The sequence below is a fragment of the Gymnodraco acuticeps genome, unplaced genomic scaffold (assembly GCF_902827175.1).
Source record: "Gymnodraco acuticeps unplaced genomic scaffold, fGymAcu1.1, whole genome shotgun sequence".
Lineage (NCBI taxonomy): Eukaryota > Metazoa > Chordata > Actinopteri > Perciformes > Bathydraconidae > Gymnodraco > Gymnodraco acuticeps.
In genome coordinates this window covers 1366058-1387211 of record NW_022989949.1, presented here as the reverse complement: position 1 = coordinate 1387211, position 21154 = coordinate 1366058, and the positions used below count along the sequence as shown (strand labels likewise).

General features: G+C 40.1%; 1 protein-coding gene across 2 annotated transcripts in view; it reads left to right on the top strand.

The window, feature by feature from the left end:
* Positions 1–21154, top strand: part of nrxn2b (neurexin 2b) — a 637678-nt gene that overhangs the window by 163135 nt on the left and 453389 nt on the right. Inside the window, exon 1 of one of the 2 annotated variants that reach the window (XM_034210529.1) lies at positions 5947–5960. The exons of the other annotated variant lie outside the window; for it this stretch is intronic. The gene's annotated coding sequence lies outside the window, so the exon portion shown is untranslated. Of the gene's footprint in view, positions 1–5946; positions 5961–21154 lie in introns of those variants that run through there. 2 annotated transcript variants of the gene reach the window in all.

The following is a 21154-nucleotide window of genomic DNA, read 5'->3' as shown; positions in this document are numbered from 1 at the left end:
GCAGCCAGATGAATATTGTGGATGTTGTTTCAACAGTTCAGTTGTTTAGCAGTCTTATTGCCTGTGGGATGAAACTGTCCCTGAGTCTGGTTGTTTTAGTCTGGATGCTGTGGTACCGCTTGCCAGACGGCAGCAGACAGAACAGTTTGTGGCTGGGGTGATGGGGGTCTTTTATAATCCGGAGGGCTTTCTTCCTGAGCCGCTGGGAGTAAAGGGCCTCCATGGATGGCAGCTCCGTCCTGGTGATGTGCTGTGCAGTTTTCACCACCCTCTGTAAAGCCTTACGATTGAGGGCGGTGCAGCTGCCGCACCAGGCCATGATGCAGCCACTCAGGATACTCTCTATGGTGCACCTGTAGAAGTTGCAGAGTATCCTGGAGTCCATGTTGCACCTCCTTAGCCTGCGGAGGAAGAAGAGCCGCTGTCAAGCTGTTTTGGTGATGGTGGTGTGAAGAGTCCATGTCAGGTCCTCAGTGATGTGGACCCCGACGAACCTGAAGCTGCTGACTCTCTCCACCGTAGTCCCATTGATGGTGATGGGGGCGTGTCCCTCTCTCTGCTGCTTCCTACAGTATATATTGGTTACAGTGACACTGACACAGGACATGGTCTCCTAGCTATTGTTAAGAATATTAGTTGCACCTGGGCATTTCCTTTGAAACTGAAACATCAGTGCTTCTTTGTCTATGAATTGAGAAATAACCAAATGAAATGTCTAAACTTACCGTCTAGATCTACACTTGTGTGTTATGTAGCTTTTTCTGCATGTAACGGTCTACAAAATCACAAACCCTCAAAGTACACCCTGTAGCGAGTAAAACACAGAAAAGACCTGTCTATGCTGCCCCAGAACGCCTCGTTGGAGATTGTTATTTTCCATTTTCTCTTCCTGAGTATGATGACGTAACCATGCCCAGGTCCAAATGGACCAATCTGTGGAGCTCCTCACACACACACTCACTCATCCTTATCTTTTGTCAGCTGCGGTTCCGCGGATTTCTCAGCCTGTGTGTGCTCAGGCTGAGTTCAGGTGAGTTTTGCGGAATTATGATCACAATGGAATTATGATCAGTATAAATGGCCATGTCATGGGACCTTTAAGTTAAATACAAACAAAGATGGTCAGCCCTGATTTCTACACAACAGCACAGTGTTGGTGAGATTAAAAAGTATTTTTAATCCAAGCTGAATAATTAGCAAGTTAACAAATGCTGCTAGCATACATTTAAAAGCATTCATGCTAAATAACAAAAGGCTAACTAGCTAAGATTTGAGACAGCAATTACACTGTGGGTTTTATATCCGTTTTACAACTGAACAAAACATACATTATGTGGTTTGTTACTGTGCAGCCTTTTAAAAAAAAAAAGGTAGATGTAGATTAATAACAGCAGTTAGCTTCTTTTTATGTAATTTCACACCAATATTTTCCTTCTATAAAACGTATAACTAACAACACTTGCTTGTAAATAACTAATTGTAAGCTACATTTTTTATTTTTTGGTCATCTAAAACATAGACAAGTATGGTTTGCCCTTAAGATGTATTTGTGTCATTTGTATGTGTGCACCCTTCCCATATGGACAGGAAGAGTGGACAGCTAAGCGTTGCTGGCGGAGGGAGAGGTGTGCAGTGGCGGAGCCAGGACATTTTCAGTGGGGTGGCCAGGATGGAACCAGTGATCATTTTGTGGTGGCATTGAAATCACTAATATATGAACATAAAAATACATCTCACAATAAAATAAAGGGTTATTTAAGGCACCTACAACACACCTCTACATTATTTGGGATTAAGTGGTGGAATAGATCAAATAATATTCACTATATCTAACTATTTTTCCCGTATTCCCACAGGCAAAGTATCAACGAAGCTTACATTATACAAATGTAATGCAATATACAGACTCTTTAGCTTATGGTGATCAGCAGCACTATGAGCTCATTCTCTCAGTGTATCATCAGGAATACAGAGACACACACACATCATTTAAATATGAGTTTTTAAATTAAATGATAAGTTAAGAATAAACATCTTAAAGTAAATAACAATAAACAATAGCCCTTAACCCTGTAAGGCCCCCGGTTGTAATTTTACAACATTAATTGAAGCTATCCTAAAAAAGACAGTACTACCATTTTTTAAAAGACTACATTTACATAGTCAAAAGGTCCTTTTGTTCAGCCTCACGATGCTATTGGGTAGTCAATGTGTTATAGGTCCTGCCCTCTGGCCATACACGCCAAAGATTTTGGGCCCCATGGAAATATATCACGGCCCCACCACCAGGCCCAGGCCACGCCAACCAAGCACAATTATGGCGCGTTTCCACTGCAGTGGGTAGCTCGCTTTAAGCGTGCCGAGCCGTGCGGGGCCCGTTTTTGGTTGCGTTTCCACTTGGCCTAGTTTTGGCCCGGGGCTACTTTTTCACCTTTTTTCTGGCCCGACTAAATCGTGGTTCTAGGGCCAGGAACAACCAGGCTGAGTCGGGCTGAGTATGCTAAACTAGAGAGAGAATCGCTGGCAAGGGGGCTACAACTACAACAAGATGAACATATTTGACCGTGATTTAATTGCAATACAAGTTTCAAAATGATGCCGAAGTAACAACATACTGATACCGGTTAGTAAAAACCATGAATTAATGCTTTGACAAGTCTGCAGACAGACGGCAGACGAAAAACCCTTTTAAAATGCGTGTTTTTTCAATGTAGCTTGGCTAAGCTAACGTTATATATGCTCCGACAGGCCACACTCACAACAACGGCCTATACATACATAAATAAACCAGCGACTGTATTCGCCATGACACAGGCAGTCTGTGGTTTGTACTTGTTTAACTTTTGTCTAGTTTCTGAACAGATATGAGGAGCTGTGAGCTCTAAGTGCTAAGAGCTAACGGCTGTGTTGTTTTTCTGGGGCTCTCATTGAAGATGACGTCACGGCTCCGCCTACACTGCGTTACTATAGTAACTGCCCCAGTTCCTAAACTGTAATGGAAGCGCAGCATTAAAGTGAGCCAACCGAGCGAGGCCGAGCGAGGCCTGCAGTGGAAACGCGCCAATAGACCACACCCACCTTTTCTTTGAAAAACTGGGTGACATACTGTCGCCCTTTAGTCCCTCTCTCTCCTTTCTTTTCGCTTTTGAAAGCCTGACTTTGTTAGTCGTTGAGACATCGTACACGTAAGTACTAGCATCCCTGCTACATGCTCTCACTCTCTGCTAGAAAGTGCCGGTGATGCTGCACCGCGTTTGGAGGCAGGACCAAACCATTACATGTAAATAGAAGGGGGTGTACAGAAGCTTTGGATAATTAACTTTTGGAAGAAAATAAGTTAAATGAAATGTAAGTTTAGTGAGTACATTATCAATATAACGTCCTATTAATGTTAATTATTGATGAATGATGAAAGGTTACTTTACAATTTTTTTTCTTAATGTTCTAAAGTTGTTTGGGTCCCCGTGGTGAGGGTGTTTGGGGTGGCCAATAAGGTGGCCAGGATTCAGCTGGGGGTGGCCGTGGCCACTCCCAGCCACCCCCCAGCTCGGCCACTGGAGGTGTGGAGAGGGTGGCAAGAGATTGAAATGAAATCGACAGCAGACAAGGCCGAAAAGAACAGCAGTGTACAGTCAGGGGTCATATACCAGCTTTCCAACCCTGTTACGATATATATAAAAGATACATGCATTTGATGTAATGAGAGTTATCATACAATGGGGAAAAAAGCCAACACACATCCCACCAGACTTGGCCTCAATATGTGTTTCTTTGAAATACTGAGAATCCTCCCAGCACACTGTTGATGGTGTCCAGCAGGGGTTATTTACTGTACTGTAGCTTAAGAGTCTTTATAGCTCTACCCCCGGGTCTTATCAGCTCTCCAGAGTGATATATCATCAATAAAACATGCTCACCCTAGCCCTGAGTTCCATGCTGTAAAGATGGTGTGCTGCCATAACGTTATATTTGTACACAGCTGCCATGATAGGATATCACATGGAGCTTCCACTGTATGCCGCTCGCACGTCTTTGTTTTCTCTGGTGTGGTCACTGTGGCTTGGAAGAGGTGGAAAGGCATGACAGATGAACTTAGTTTGACTATCTATCTCTTCATTTGCTATCTTTGCCTCCTCGACTCACACACTCATTCACGTCCTAGTCCCTCCCTCCCCCCCCCCCCCCTTGTGTTAGAGCATGTTTGTTGATGTCAGAGCAGGCAGGGCAGCCGATAGCACTCGAGAGCCATCGGAGCCTTGTCAAAGAAAAAACAAGGCCTGGTAGAATAGTGTTCATTCCGCTGGCACCTTTTCTTCCGTAGCCTTCACCCACCACTGTGGGCAGTTTAGCTCTGTTTTAGCCTGGACTGTAGATCAAGAACAATGTCTCCACTGCTAAGCAAAGCGACCTGAGCTCCATCTGCTCTGGCAGGGCGTCTCGCTCTCCTCTATGTGTTTGAACTGAAGAGGCTGCTTGTCACCTTGGCCATGAAATGGTAGCCAGCCCGCCATTACGGAGGCAGCCTATCCTGGACCACTTTGTTTATGGCTGGCAGTGATATATTGCAAGGGGACTCAGTAGGCGAAGGTGTAAATCTCCATCTCCTTACACTGGACATTAAAGTGAGCCATTGAACTTTATCTTCCTATGTCTTAGGTTCAATTTTCAAACAAACAATGCCATTAAATGCTTACCTTTTTTTTAAAAGTTCTCTTTGTTCCCTATGTTATTGCAAACTATATCGTACATTTCCTACTGTTTCATCAATAAACTATATAGGATTTAAACGGTTTCCTATTGAATTAATAATATGCAAGGTTACATTGTGTTCCTTAAAAAACGTATGTGTCAAGGTTGTAGACCAAAAGGGTTTCTTTGTTTCTTTGCTTCATCCAATCAGTATTAATCAACTGTTGTCACATCACAACAAATGCAGTTGTTGTGTTTACCAAGTCACTAACAAGAGGGCACCCTGGTCTGATACAAGTGTTTTTTGCAGTAGTTGCATAAATTCCTTTGCAATAACAACTCAACGTCCCTGAAATAATAATGTTGCTTTTCACAAGCTAATTGGATGCACCTCCACCCCAAATCGATCGTAACACCTACTATATACTTGGCTTAATTATGTAACACCTGCCAACAGCTCCTTTTTTTTATTAGGAATTTGACTTGTCAGGATGAATCAATACATCAGATGAAAATTATGCATTCTTATTCAAACTTTTTTTCATTTTTGAATCATCTATTGAACATTGGAAGGGATCCAAAAGAAGTACGAGCCTGGCTTGGTTCCCTTTGATTAAGCAGGGTATGAGGTATTCAGTGGTCCTTCTCTCAATCTATCACATGTGTGATTCTGACAGTCACTGTGTGAAGTGTAAAGTCTTCCTGAACCTTCATAGGTTTCAGGACGTGGCAACAGGCACACAGTTGGGCCTACTTTAGTTTGAACTTTTTATTTAAATGTACCAAAAGTAATTGGTGTATTCATGCCAATTGAATTCTGGGTTTATATAATTGGTGTTCTTTTCTCGTTTTATATAAGTTATTATTGGTATTATTTGTCTTTGCTATGTTTGCTATGAAAACGTGTTTAATGGGATAATCTGGTATGTGGTACACGCAGTGAGGGTGACATTTTTTTGTTTAACTAAGTTTGAGTAGAAACAAGTGGAAAGTGAATGTCAAGAAGTTAGCTTGTTTTATAAATAAAATATCAGTACTGCCTTCTGATCATCCCTGGTTGTTTTGTGGAATAGCACTCTGGTAGACGTCTAATGCTAATTGCAGACTGCTTCTCTTTTTTACACCCTGACCCTGTGCTATCTCATTTTGCCATAACTATCTTTCAGTGAGCAGGTGTACTCACGTTTCATTTTTCCTTGCTCTTTGAACTAATCCATCTTTTTCTTTTCTCCCTTCGCTTTCTTCTTCTACAGGTGACTCATCTCCCGTTGGTAAGTTGACTTCTTTCTATACCTATTCCCCTTGCATATTCTTAAATATCGCCCCACTGCCATAGCAACTGAAATGTTATAGCCCATTGTTATCATACATTGTAGATAGGCTGGTGTGAACAATAACAGGAAGTCTCACACTCCAACACACCACTTGTGATTTATTTTAATTGCAGTTGGTATTTAAAATGATAATTATTTATGCCTTTCCCCGATCTCTCATGTTCAATCTTAACGCATTGCTGTTATTCGATATTGCCCACTACATTACCTTGTTTTTCCTGCACTGATTTCCTGATATTTACTGTGAAATGACAAGATGCTTGGTCCGTGCTTTGCGAGCCTCATGGACTACATTACTTTCAAATATACATTTTTAAGCAATTGAGTTGTCAGTTTTGGTTATTATCAGGATCCGGGATTCAATAGTTGTTCCTCTGTCATTTTCAAGTTCATGAAGTTTGAGAAAGTGACTCATGTATTGGCTGAGAATCAATGATCAGAATAAGAGGTATTGATTTCATTGAAAGCTTTCCATGTGCGTGGGGTTTCATGGTTTTCCTTCTCCCATTATTTCTTCATCTGCCTCAGGGACTTTTAACTCAATACTTTCAACCTGTGTCGTTGAGTTCTACCCATTTTCACTACTATATGTGCATCGCTTGCTTTTAGCTATCTCTTCCGAATTACACACAATTATACATGACTTTCAACAACTCATGAGATAAAAACAAAGCAATGGGCAAACTCCATTTCATCGTGTATGTTGTTGTGCTCCAGACCATTGAGTCATTTATTAAACAAACAGTAGCTCTGTGTGTAAATATGCTGACACACATGTCACAGTACATAGCTTTCCATCAGCATTTCATTTGGAATCACCATTGGTGGAAAGCATGGGCCATAGGATTGAATATTGGGATGAAAGCAGAGATGGACAAACTAATGGGACGTTTCAAAACCTCACATAAACAATGAGACAATGAGATGGGTAGAGTTGAAAACTCCAGCTCGCAGCACTTTGTAGCAGCACTTTAGTGATGTGTCAGTGTTATCGCTCGCATCCTAATAATTAGCTTTGTCTTACTGCAGTACCTACTATGGATTATAAACAAGCAATAGCAATGAGCAGAATGTCTAGCATGCAATGAGACAGTCTTTTTCACACAGTCATGGTTAAAATAAATCCAACCAATTGTACGATACATTTTTAAGCAAGTCTCCTTGTCCTTATATATGTAAATCCTTTTTATTTGTGTGTGTGTGAGTCTGCTCGTCTAGCTTTGTCCAATGAGTGTTCGGTCCAGAGGTCAGATGTCGTCTGAATACTAATGTGGGATTATGAGTGTCTGTGGCAGCTTGGAAACTAGGTGGGCTCTGCAGGTATGTTCACCCCTGGGATGCAGTGGAAATATGTTCAAATACCAGATCCATTTCTTACCACCCTGAGCACATTAAGATCCAGAGAGAAAGAGGAATAAAAACTAATTACAATTTGATCTGGGGGCAGGTGCACATTAAGTTGAATCTTTATTATGACCAGTGGGCAATAAGAGACAGATATTCCGAGTCTATGAGTTCATCAGTGTTCTAGCATGTTGACATGTGTGTGCATGTTATGTAGACATTATATTTTTGACCAGGAAATATTTGTATGCAAGTCTTCTTACATTTTCTGAGCAGTTCAGCACTTTATTTTATTGTTTGTTATAAAACTTTGACAATGGGTCCTAAATATATGTGCTAAAAGTATAATATTTTTCGATTTTCTACACAGTCTCTGTTTTTCTATTCACTGCCAGGCGTATGAGGCAAGTATAGCAGAGGTAATTGATGTCCCTTGGATGTAGAGGCAGGCAGGCACACTACAAACACAGATCCTTATCCTACTGCTGAATTCCATTCTGACTCCAAAAAATGGCATAGACATCTTTCTGTGCACATCTCTCGGTCTCTCTCAAAGCCTTGTTCTCTGCGGCTCAGATGATTAGCATCTCCCTTTCCCTTTTTTCTCCCTCCCTCCCTTGAATTCCAACCTCATGCTAGACAGAGCCAGCCGAAGCCTCTTCAAGCTGATGCTGCTTTGGGATTGGTCTGATCACCACACATGGTAGTGGTACTAAGGATGCTCAGTGAACCACACATCTACAATTAGCATGAGTGAATAAGGGATTCAGGCTCTGTGTCTGGGGGTGGCACTTAATATAACACATTGTTGATATAATATTCACACAAAACCAATAACATGTATAAATACCCTATTGTTTTTACATTTAGTCATAGTTATTTTCTTACAACTCCCAAAGTCTAGCATTGCACATTTATTCACAGTTGGAAATGCATTATGTAAAGTTGCTTTATTCCAGGCTAATACAGGCATGACAGAACAGCCCCACAGTGAACATGGAAACGGTTCATAACTGTCCTAATTTGATATTAAAATGCTGCACTCTCAGGCAATTTTCCATTTATTGGCAGCAACCTGGCTACCTAATTGAACAAGGCTTAAGCATCAGTCACAAATGTGAAAACCAAGACAATAAAATACTCTCTCTTTTCCCTGGAAACACAACCAGTACTTAAGTTATTTTCCCTGCCTGGTGATAAACAGCACGGGCTCAAAAGAGCACAACAAAATGGCTGATCCATAATAATGCCAGTGGCCACATTTACATACAGTACTAGAGTAGGGCGGTAATGAGATATCTACCTGAGATAATTACTACTCAAGGCGTCCAGCTCTTACCTCCTACCGCAGGGAACCAGTTTAACTCACTACAATTAAACGGCCACTCATTTGCTCCATTTGAGACGCCATTTATGCCTTTTTGTGCTCCACTGTGTCCTAACACAACCGTGGCTATGAATATAGGAAACTTGGACAAGCTAGATGAAAACATGGATATATAGATTAGAAAATGACACAGACTAGTAGAGGCAATACTTATGTGTCCCTACTAATCTACTCACTCCTGGCATTGATATGCATCTCACATTTGAACTAGATCTGATTAACTGGATTACATGTTCTACTTATCCCAAAAGGTATCTTTTCCTTATCAAAATGTTCTTCTTGTTGTGTACTTTTTTAAACACCTTTTTCTTGCTTGTTATGTATGAATATCCTGACTATTTAGATGTATTTTAGTTAGCTTTTAGGCAGTGTTTACTGTATTTCTTTCGGCAATTGTATGTTTTTGCTGTTGGTATAAAGTATGTGGACTGGGAAATTAATACACAAAGTCTTCATTGTATTGTTACCATTTATTTCTGGTTTGGATAAAAATATTTTTAGGTCATTAACATGTAGATATTTAGACTCTAAAGTGTCAGATGGTATAAAAAAGACATGTCATGTTTGTCTCTCGCAGTATATACAACTATAAAGGTCTGGCTCTATATGCAGTGAGACAATGGTGTGGCTTTGACATCAAATCATCAATCTTAATGACATACAAATCCTGTAACTGCTCTGCTGACTTTCTACCCTTTTTTGGAGGGTTGAGGCATCCCGGACATTGCCATCACTCAAACTTACTGCTGTTATATGTTATCCTTGTCTTGTCGCAAACGAATAAATTAAACTGTAATATCTTGACTGCCGAGGAACTGCGGTGAATGTTACAAATGATGCCGTGCCGATAATGTGTGATCGTTGAGCTCAGTGTATTCAGCTGAGAGACTACACACTTGGAATAAGAGATGAAGGGCACCGCTAGATCTACATTGGTTCCAGCGTGTGAAGATTAACGGCGTCGGCTTCCGTTAGCCTCAGAGTAATTGTTAAGACAGCGATGAACAGTCCATAGCTCTAATCCCCAAATCAAAGAGAAGTTACGCAGACCACCAACATTCAGGTTTGATTTCCTTCACTCAAAAAAAACACGACTTCATCTTTCCTTCCTTTCAGAGATCACAGCGCAGAAGCTAGACTTACCTCCTGTATTTACTAATTATCGAGAATGTGATTCAGGGTTCTTGAATTCACTTCCCACAGAACAGTACAAATAATGCAAGCTTTATGAAAGAAAAAGACAACGTTTCTAAGTGAGTCTGGAGATGTTTTAACATGCAGTAGGGGGTGACATATACAGCGCACTGTGAGGTAAAAATGAGAGGAAGAAAATTGTCTCGGAGTGTGACTACAAAGATAGATGTGTGTGGAGAAGAGAAAAATATACAGAGATGAAAGGTTAAGGGAGAACAAAGCATGTTGAGTAGTGAGCATGGTTAAATAATTGTTGTTTTACTGTCCATGCACTGTGCAAATGTACTCTATAGAAGCTGTGGCATAATCCTGAGGGAGCAACACTATCAACAGATACATACAATTTATTCATCCAATTTGACCTGACAGCTAATTCCATTGTGTTATGAACACACGTATGTCAATATCCCTTCATATTTCCTTCTTGGCTTCAATTCAAACAGTGTCCTTTGGTGTTCGTGTGGAGACCAAGGCTGAGCGTCATTACGGCGCTCGGCAGGCTCATTGCAGATCTATTAGGTTGATTTGACTCCATGAGGTGGTAGAGAAAGCACTTGCTATGTGAGAAGAATAAGGGCAGAGTAATGTGATTATATTGCGGGAGCATCAGGGTTGTTTGATAAGTATAGGGCCAGGCCACGGCTGTAGATGGGCCCCGGTGCCCTGTAGCTCATTCATTAACAGCCACAGATTATTACCAACAGCTTGTGCTGGGTACTGCCACACACACACACACACACACACACACACACACACACACACACACACACACACACACACACACACACACACACACACACACACACACACACACACACACACACACACACACACACACACACACACACACACACACACACATCTGTACACTGTCACTGTTCAAATTGAATGCATTGATTTTCTAATTTGATTACATTCATTCCTTGTTTGATGACGCTGTGTGTGCACACTGCGAACAGGAGATAAGAAGCATCACCACACGAGGACCAATTTGCTTACTTTCTTAGTCGGAGAAACTTTATTCTCTTTTTTCTGGATCCTGCCAGTGTACACTTGCTGTTCATATCCCTAAGATCTATTTAGATGTCACTGTTGGTGGCAGAGCTATGAGTTCTTAGATGGGGAATATTACCAAACATGCTATACTGTATACTCCGCTTTTCTTCTGTCTCACTAACACCCACCCTCTTGCATCCTCCAGATCCATACAAAACATGGCTTCTTGTGTAGGAGAGGATTATTTTAGAGGAAAACACTTAAACCAGTTGTTAATGAGTTATGACACTATTTGTATAGTATTCAATCAAACTTCAATTTCACATTGTTTATCAAAAGAATAAACTATGACATAATGAAGCTAATCCTTATTGTAACTTCAACTTGAGGCGCTCCTATCAAGACTAGCGATTCACTTCCCACTGCGTACATGCCCTCATTCTCACTCTGTCTGAAATGCAATATTGTTTTTTGTGCCACACACACAAACACCCACATGTAGACCAAAACGTGGCTGTGTTGCCTCAGGGTCGTGACAGTGCTGCTGCGGTTCTGAGCAGGTGATGGCAGACAGTCAGCCGCAAACAGCAGACACCAACCGACTGTGTGCACTAACCTGCGAACTGTACGCACTCTGAGGAGATGTATGCGTCTGAACAGAGACATATCTGTAATGTTCAGCCTCATATACATGTGGTTTAATTTAGTCTTGTGATAATACTGTGACACGAAAGGTGTAAATGAATACAAATAGAACGATCTGCGACAGGGAAGGCAAATAGTTGCGACGTGACTTTCTGGAAGTTTTGTCAGGCAGCTAACTTTATGTAAGACAGTGTTAGAATTACTCGTGGTACATACATAGCTCTGGCTGAGGAACATATTAAGCTATTAGCATGTTAAGACATTTTAGATAATGAACATTTCCCTGGGTAGTTAATATTTATGAAATGTGTTCAGATCTTCCAGGCGTATTCAAAGGATGGGTATATATTTAGTATAACACTTAGACAGAAAAAGAGAACACATTTTTTTAAATTTGAATATACTGAAGCATTCACATTGTCACGTTTGAAATCATGCACCATGTATGTCAGTCATCGTCGGCAGTGAGGGGGAATGAGGACTTGAATCAAGACATGTACAAAGCATTTCACACAAAAAAAGACATAGGTACATAAGATGATGAAACAATGGGAAAGAGCTTAAGAAAACACAAATAAATAACACACAAAAGCAAACAAAGGAAATAACCTTTTGATTGACACTCAAAGGATTTTATTGTAGACTAAATATCATACACATTCTGTTAAGTGTCAAGTGGAAAAGGGATGTTTATTAGATTGCATCTTATCATTTATTTTTCATTTCCACTTTACTGTATCATACTTGGTTTGCTCTAGAAAACCTTTTTTCAACCTGGTGTGTAATGTGCATGAACAGCAGACAGCATGTTGTTGATTATTTATTAATAGCATTTTATGTGTGAAAAACGCCTCATCCCATTCCCAAGCCAGTCAGACCAAACAAAACAAAGGTACATTATTGTCTGTCTGGCTGTGGTATTAGCCGGTCTAAATGGATTTAACAGAAGTCTGTGAAATAATTGAGTATATAAATCACTGAAACTCTTTAATCTGTTTCTAGTGTCGATACTCGTGTCAATTGGGTGTGTGTGTGTGTGTGTGTGTGTGTATTGTTTTTTGTATGTAAAGGGATAGCACAGCAATGAAAATAGTCCATGCATCATTATGACAAAACATTATTGCACATTTATTTCCTTTCTATTTCTTTATCTTGACTTACCTACACTCATAGCATCAGATTAAAATCGCCATAGCAAGGGATCTGATCTGACCTGTGCAAATGTAAGATCAACTCATGTCCTTTTCTACTGTACAGAGATAAATGAAAAACAATATGTCTGTCACTTGAGGGGAACAATGGGAAGTCAGCATTGCAAACTAAAACACATAAGTTGTGTTGACATATTAAGGATTACAACTGGGTATAGTTTTAATCAGCCTGTATGTATGCCATATGTAAGACATTTGTAGACATATATAAAGACTATATATTATTGAATAAGATTAGATATACTTTATTTATTTTATATCTAAAATATTGATGTTTTTTCGTTATAGTAGCCTGTGAAAACCATAACAAATAAGCAGTGGCGAACCGTCAGGGCCTTCAAGGTATTCAGAGAATACCCTGGAACACACAGATAAAACAAACAAAAAATCGATTTAATTATATAATAAAATGTCATAAATGTAATAAAATGTATATAAAATGAATAAATGAGAATGGTATCCGTGTTGTTGATCTGTAATATTACAGTGTTACGTTGATTTGTTTGTCCTTCTCGGACCATGCACTACGCATTTAAGTGGTTTTGTGTTAGAAAAGAAAGCAACCAATCAGATCTTGTCCTTCAACCAAGGTATTCTACATCCTTGATCGAATGCCCTGGCCGTTGCACTGAATGAGAGCGTACGTTTGGACTGACAGTTTGATCAACCAATCATATATTGACTTGTAGCCAATGGGCGTGTTCTTTCAGAGTTTCCCTCGGTTCCAGGGTACTCTAGAAGGCCCGCTAGTTAACTGGCTCGAGACAGAGGATCTAGAATGCGACGAAGCAATTCATGCCGTTTTATTGTTTTTAACGTTGAATTGACAAGTGCAACAGGTGAAGATGAAGTTGTTGCGAAATTGTTGTGAGTACCCTTTTCAAGACGACAATTCAGTGAAAAGACGGACATTATAATGCCGCAAGGGGTGTGTGTGTCTACAGAAGGTCCAGTTGTGATAGACACGGTTCGCCACTGCAAATAAATGATTACATGCTACAGTATTCAGCAAACACAACTGCAGAGCTGCAAACATTGCAAACAGACTAAGGTCTACAACACCAAGTTGTAGGTGTGTATTTGTGAATAAAGCGCCATCTCTTGGTTAAATCCTGTAATTGAACAAATGGGGAAATTTGGCAACGCCCTCTTAGCAATTTGGCAACGCCCCCAGCCACTGGGATCCGCTGGGTTTTCGGTTGGAATCCGCTGGGTGGAGTCCTATCTGGAGTGCTACATCTGTATAAACTATGGACGCCCCCTAACACCTGCATCAACGCCTCTGTTCAGACGCATACTAAAAAGGAAATGTGTTTTTACCAGATGAAATTATCTCAATTTAATCTATAGAGGAACTGTAAGTACTGTTTTACAGTCATTTAAGTTTTCCAGCAATCAGGCATGAAATGAACTGACATGAAGCAATATTATATATGTTCTGTCATGCCACACTAACATATGTTCTGCCTTTAGTGCTCGCTGGTTCCACTGCTTAGAATTTCATTACACACATTAGTGCAGCGCTTGTGTTTTCTGTATGTATTTTCATTTAGGATTTAGTAAGTGCATTGAACAAATCAATGACTGGATGTGTCAGAACTTTCTCCAATTAAACAAAGATAAAACTGAGGTAATGGTTTTTAGAGCCAAGTCAGAATGTATAACAGTTAGCGCTGAGCTTCAGTCTGCAATGTTCAAAACAACAGATAAAGCCAGAAATCTAGGTGTAGTCATGGACTCTGACCTGAGTTTCAACAGTCACATTAAAACAGTTACTAAATCAGCCTACTATCACCTAAAGAATATATCTAGGATTAAAAGACTAATGTCACAGCAGGATTTGGAAAAACGTGTCCATGCTTTTATCTTCAGTAGACTCGACTACTGCAATGGTGTCTTCACAGGTCTCACTAAAAAATCTATTAGAAAGCTGCAGCTAATTCAGAACGCTGCTGCTCGAGTCCTCACTAACACTAAGAAAGTGGATCACATCACTCCAGTTCTGAAGTCTTTACACTGGCTTCCTGTGTGTCAAAGAATAGATTTCAAAATACTGCTGCTGGTTTATAAAGCACTGAATGGTTTAGGCCCAAAATACATTTCTGACCTCCTGCTAAATGATGAACCATCCAGATCTCTCAGGTCTTCAGGGACTGGTCAGCTTTCTGTCCCCAGAGTCAGAACTAAACATGGAGAAGCAGCGTTCAGTTATTATGCTCCAAATATCTGGAACAAACTCCCAGAAACCTGCAGGTCCGCTGCAACTCTGACTACTTTTAAAACCAGGCTGAAGACTTTTCTTTTTGTCGCTGCTTTTAATTGAACAATTCATATCTTAGACTGCACTGAAACTTTTATCCATGTATTTTTCTTTTTTTTTTTTCTTTTAATGTTTATTTTATTATCTTTTCTTTTTAATGACTGATTTTAAATGCCTTTTTCTGAATGTCTTTCATTTTTTGTAAAGCACTTTGAATTGCCTTGTGTTGAAAAGTGCTATATAAATAAACTTGCCTTGCCTTGCCTTGCCTTGCCTTGCCTTGCCTAGGATAAACATTTACATGAAACATGGATATTGCTTATCAAATCATGGCATTTTTAACTAAGATAAATTGTTGCAGATTTTCCAGTGGAGTGTGTTTAATGACACGTAAATGTTATAACTCAGCCAGTCTGGTACAAAGCGTAGTGTATTGATGTAGTGACATTTTAGTCCTGCTGTTATTTTAAAGTAATTAGTTAACATCAGTGATGGCTGTGTGTTCGTCAGTTTAGTTATAACTGTCCAGCCTGGAGTCTACTTTAGGGATCCTTACACTTTTTTCACTATTTAAAGGTATCCCAAACCAGGTTTTCAGAAGTGAAGCTGTTCATAAAGTGTCCTCCCTTTCAAAGTACTGACTGTCACCTTTCATGAGAAGACAACGGGTTAAACAAACAGCTTCAAATTCCACAACCTCAGCAGGCAGTTTGATATCATATCTAATCCCATAAAGCAGCAGAAAGGAGCTCCACTGCCCCCAGTAGAGGGGCCAGGAGCCTAGCTGGTAGTGTGGCTGCGGCTGCTGCATCGCTGCTCTGTTGTTTTATGGTGGACGAGCTCGCGTTTGATAGCACCCTGGTTTCCTGGCTTGTGGTCTCAAACAGTGTGTAAATGTTTTCTGGATGGATGTTTGGATGTCGCTACCTGGCACAGGATTTTATTGCAGCCCCTCCCTTCTCTTTATATCTCTCTATCAGAACCAGTACAAGAACAGACTACAGACCGAAAGAGATATACACCAGTCCTGCATTTACTGTTGATATCTTCTGAAAGCCTCAGTGTTGTCTACATTTACTTACATGCATGCACTTAGAAAGTAGGTTACACATAAGGCACTGGGGAGCAATTATAAGTCTTGACTTTTAGAATTGGTGATTCATTTAAGTCATTTACCTGAATGTTTGAACCCATCGTTATAGTTAAATCACAAACAGACAAGCATCAGTGTTTTATCAAATATAACACCTCATACAACACGCTATTTTGCCACAGAGGACAGTACAAATTGTGTTAGGAGTTATTCTAACATTAAAGAACGGCCCCAGGCTGTGACAAAAAGTCAGAAGGTCAGTAGGCGTTATTATTTGCTAATGAGTTGACACAAATAGTTTACACAGATCCCCATGAACATTCTTCAGGGGAAAACTATATCAGTGACCGTGTGCTCTTCCTCTGCAGTCCAGTAGTGTTGGTGTGGAGTAAAGCGTGCAGTGAGCTGGTACTTGGAGGTGATAAATGGGGGCGAGTGATATCAGTGCTACTAATACCTGCAAACTAGGAGAACACAGGGTTGGCTCTCGGGTAGGACACAGCCAGACTGTGGCTAAGGTTGACATATCGCTGCAGAGTCACAATAGGATTCATGTTGTAAGGGCCTCTGTGAACATGCTGAGAACAAGAGGGGAAATAGCTCCAAGAGTGTGTGTTTATGGAGAGAGGAAGAGAGAGATGTCATTTATGTCCTTATATGTGTGTGTTCCAGTTAGAAGAGACCTCGTATAAATTGATATGACACAAAAGAATCACACAAAATGTTGTGTACTTCATTGGGTGTAGTGCCAGGTGAAGTAAATTCCTCTCTCCAGCTGATGATTGAGTTTTTATTAGAACCTCTGCCGTGGGTGTGTGTGTGTGTGTGTGTGTGTGTGTGTGTGTTTGTGTGTGTTTGTGTGTGTGTGTGTGTGTGTGTGTGTGTGTGTGTGTGTGTGTGTGTGTGTGTGTGTGTGTGTGTGTGTGTGTGTGTGTGTGTGTGTGTGTGTGTGTGTAAAGGATGCTCTTGTTAAAAAAAGGCATGCGGCTGTAAAACGGCCAACCAATTAATTCCAATCTGTTCCAGAGGGCAGATGACATCATAAAAGTGCGTCATCTTGCCAGAACCTATGATGCCCCCCCCCTCACACATCCACAGACACATTTGCACGTGCTATGACAGCTCCTTGTTTCTATAGACTGTCATTCGATCAAAACGCAAACAAATTGTAATTGACAGTCATCATTCTTTCTTTCTTATGTTCCCCTGTTTTTCTCTTATGCCATATGAGTGTTTGCTAATGTCTGCCCATGCATTTGGAGTCAAATGTCCCATTGAACAGAATGAAACATCATTTTTAGTTTTACAAATAGAACATCAATGAAACACAATGTGCAACATCCAACCTACAGATCTCTTTTTGACGCGTAACAATTTACATAAGAGGGAATATATCAATGCACATATTTAAACATCTCACAATTATGCTATCTTATTCTTTTTCATTTATTATGTCACCATCCCCATCTTCTTTTCCCTCTCATTTCACTTTAAAGCTTCCATTCTGGTGAGGTAATTAATGTAGACAGTTATGCAACACTTCTCTTTTCAGCCTCATTGTGTCCCTCCTCGTTTTTTTCTCAAGGCTTTTATGTCACTGCAGATCAAATGGGCCATACTTAAAGAAATACATTTCATGTCAGTTTTTCAAAATCTACAAAGCCCGGGAGGCGTCATGGAGGGAAGAAAAAAACAACACTAATTTGTGCACTTGAGTTTTTAATGTGGGCTCTTGATTTCATAATCTGTGCGCATAGACTGATGTAATATTTAGCTTGCTGTGATACAGATGCTTTCAAGCTCTGTCTCTCTTTGCTCAAAGAAAGCTACAAAGCCGCTCTTCATGTCAAGTTGCTGTGTAGGTCCAATGCTGCCTCCGCATAAAAGGAAAACATCTGAACATACATGATATTTTTGAATAGGCTCTATAAACATAACAGATAGCATAAGAGCCACAATATGTGTGGCTCAAACAAACATTTATGTTGAGATCAGCCTCTTTCACTTTGCTAACTGTCATAATATAATATCATCTATGTACAGTATAACCAATTATTATATACTTGTTGCCCATGACACTTTATTGAATATGTATAAGGAACTAATAGGTGGTGAGGAATCTTTTGATATATTCCCTTTTTATATATATATACTATATATATAAAAAGCAAGACCCATCCGAACCTTATTAATAATTGATTGCACCCTTTCCTTGACATAGAAACAAAAAATGCAATATCCTCTACTAAAAATCTCAACATGAGACAGGGTGTCCGCCGGGTCTTAAAAAGTAATAAAAGTTGATAAATCAATTTAGCGAAAATGAAGGCTATTAAAAAGTATTAAATGGCATTTTCCAAGGTATTACATGTTGTAGCCTATGGTTGTAGCTTGTTTTCAATAAGTATATCAATTGTCCAAAGAGGTTGTGTTCTACAGTCTGCCTGAATGTAATCATTGCGTAGGTGTGTAGTGTGATTCTGTGTAGTTTATTGATGGCATCCCGTTGGGTTTGACGTCATCTGAACAGGACATCGCACGCTCACTGCTTGATAGCGCGCGATGGTCCGTTTACGCCGTTTGTTAAACAACATCGTTATGGGGAAATGCAAGTCTGCGTCCAAATTGTTGGAAGATAAGGAGGAAGGACAATCAATACTGTATATAGTCAATGTGAGGTAAAGTGTGTCGCCAAGGTAACCGGTTAAAACTCTAAGTGGCAATGAGCAGTGGTGTAGTGGGGATTTTTTTACTGGGGAGACGCTATTTTAATTAGGTCATCCCAAACAATGCCACACAAGTGCGCACGCGCACAGTGCACTCCCAAAACGGGCAGACAGGTCCACAGAAACTACCGGTATGCTTAGTCCTACTTTAGTTACTGTACTGCAAAAAGCAGACGGCGGTGCGCTCAACACACACAGACTCAAAACCATGGACACACTGGCACAAAAGTTACATAAACAATGTATAGGCCTAAGTTGCATAAATGCTTGAGCTACAGTATTGCAACTAAGCAGACAGCTCTCTCTCTCTCTCTCTCTCTCCCCAGAGCCACCGCTTGAGCCACGTAAACAACACTGTAAAAACGTAGTATGCTTTGTTTCTCCTCTCTCTCTCTCCAGGTCTCCTCCTTCTCTCTCGGGTCTTCTCTCTATCGTCTCTCTCCTCTCTCTCTTCTTCTCTCTCTCCTTCCTCTATTCCTCTCTCTCTTCCTCGTCCTCCTCTCCTCTCTCATTCTCTCTCTCATCTCTCTCTCTAGTCTCAAACCTCATCTTCGTCTCTCCTCTCTCGGTGCTGCTAGCCTCTTTCTTTTTGTGAATGATATTCTTTTTAGAAAATAAGTCAAGTATAGAATGTTTGCCTGCCATTGTAGAGCTTTCTCGTTAGCGTTCTTGAGGGAAAGAGCTGCCGCCAAATCACTGACACACCCCCAGCTCGCCGCGGGGTCACGAGCGTGATGACGAATCATCATTTTTTAAGGAAATTTTATTTTTTATTATAATTACTGTGAAATGTATTATGTTTTTGTCATTATTACAACAAATACACACTTGCAACTGATAACACTGGCAATGATTTTATATTTATTAGACAATTAAAAAAAAGATCATGCTCCAAATAAGTGGGGGTACGGCGTACCTCCGCGTCCAACGCCCACTACACCACTGGCGATGAGGTCTTAAAATGTATGGAAAGGGTCTTAAAAAAGGTCTTAAAAGGTCTTACATTTGACTTCAGGATTCTGCATATACCCTGTGCAATCATATGTGAGTTGTAACAATATTGTAAGTGTTGCTACTTTACACTTCTTGGCATGTTTGCTTTTGTATTTAAATTGTAATGAGAAACATTCCCTTACCATACCCTCACCTTACCTCAGACCATGTCTTGTGTTCACAGTCAGCAGCTAACTGACAGAGACACTGCATTAAGGAGAGGCTAGGTTTGGGCAGCTCTTCAAAGTAACTGTATCAGTTCAAAATGATTGCGTTAATAAGTTGCGATAATTTGTTATTTGAAAACTATTAATGTTCTTGTCCTGTGCGACTCCTTCCTGTGTCACATAGTCTTTTTTCTCTTTATACTTCTACTTTCTGTCCTGGTAACCTTCCCGAACTGCATCTATAATTCAAAAGTGAGGGAAAATATTCAATATCCAATATTTTCCACCTAGCAAAGTTTATTGTGTTTTATAAACATTGATTAAGGTGGAGGATTTGCCATTCTACTACTGTAGAGTAAAGTCACAGCAAAGATGGGACGTTTTTACCCTTGCAATGTTCCCTCATTTTGTCCATGCCGTGATGCAATCAGAATGATTTACAAGCAATGTGTTCAGGCATAAAGGGATAGCTTGTATTTTCGAAATGACAGAAGGTGAAACACAATTAGAATACAAATATGTGGTTATACCCTTAATATTCACAGGGATTGACAATCTCACAAGCAAACACACACAACTGCAGCACACAAACACAGCACTACTATGGTTTTTCCATTCCAATTTTTTACATCCCACCTTTTCTTTCTCTCCTTGTGCCTTTTAATTAGCACTTACTACTGGAGAGTAAAACAGTTAAACACATATCATAACACAAAGCTTTATTTACCTTTGTCACGAGGGAGAACGAGCCATATGGAGGGGTGTGAATGCTTAAAACACACGGTATGATAATTGAAAATGTGTATGTGGTTAACAGTCTGCATAACACCAGTGGCTGTGAGCTTCTTATATCTTCATGTGTGTGTCTGTCTTTGCCAGCATAAGTAATAAGAGCTTGCCTTATGCACTCTAAAAACAAATGCCTCGGCTCAACAAAGAAAATCAACGCAACAATTTGCATCGATGTTTATTGAGTTAAGACAACTTCTAATGAAATTGTCTTAAAGCAACAAAGTTATTTGAGTTAGGGGAGAAGGCTTTTCCTCTACAATCAGAGGTGTTTTTAATTACCACTTACTTCATAATTGGGAGCATAAACACAAGTTTTGAAGTTG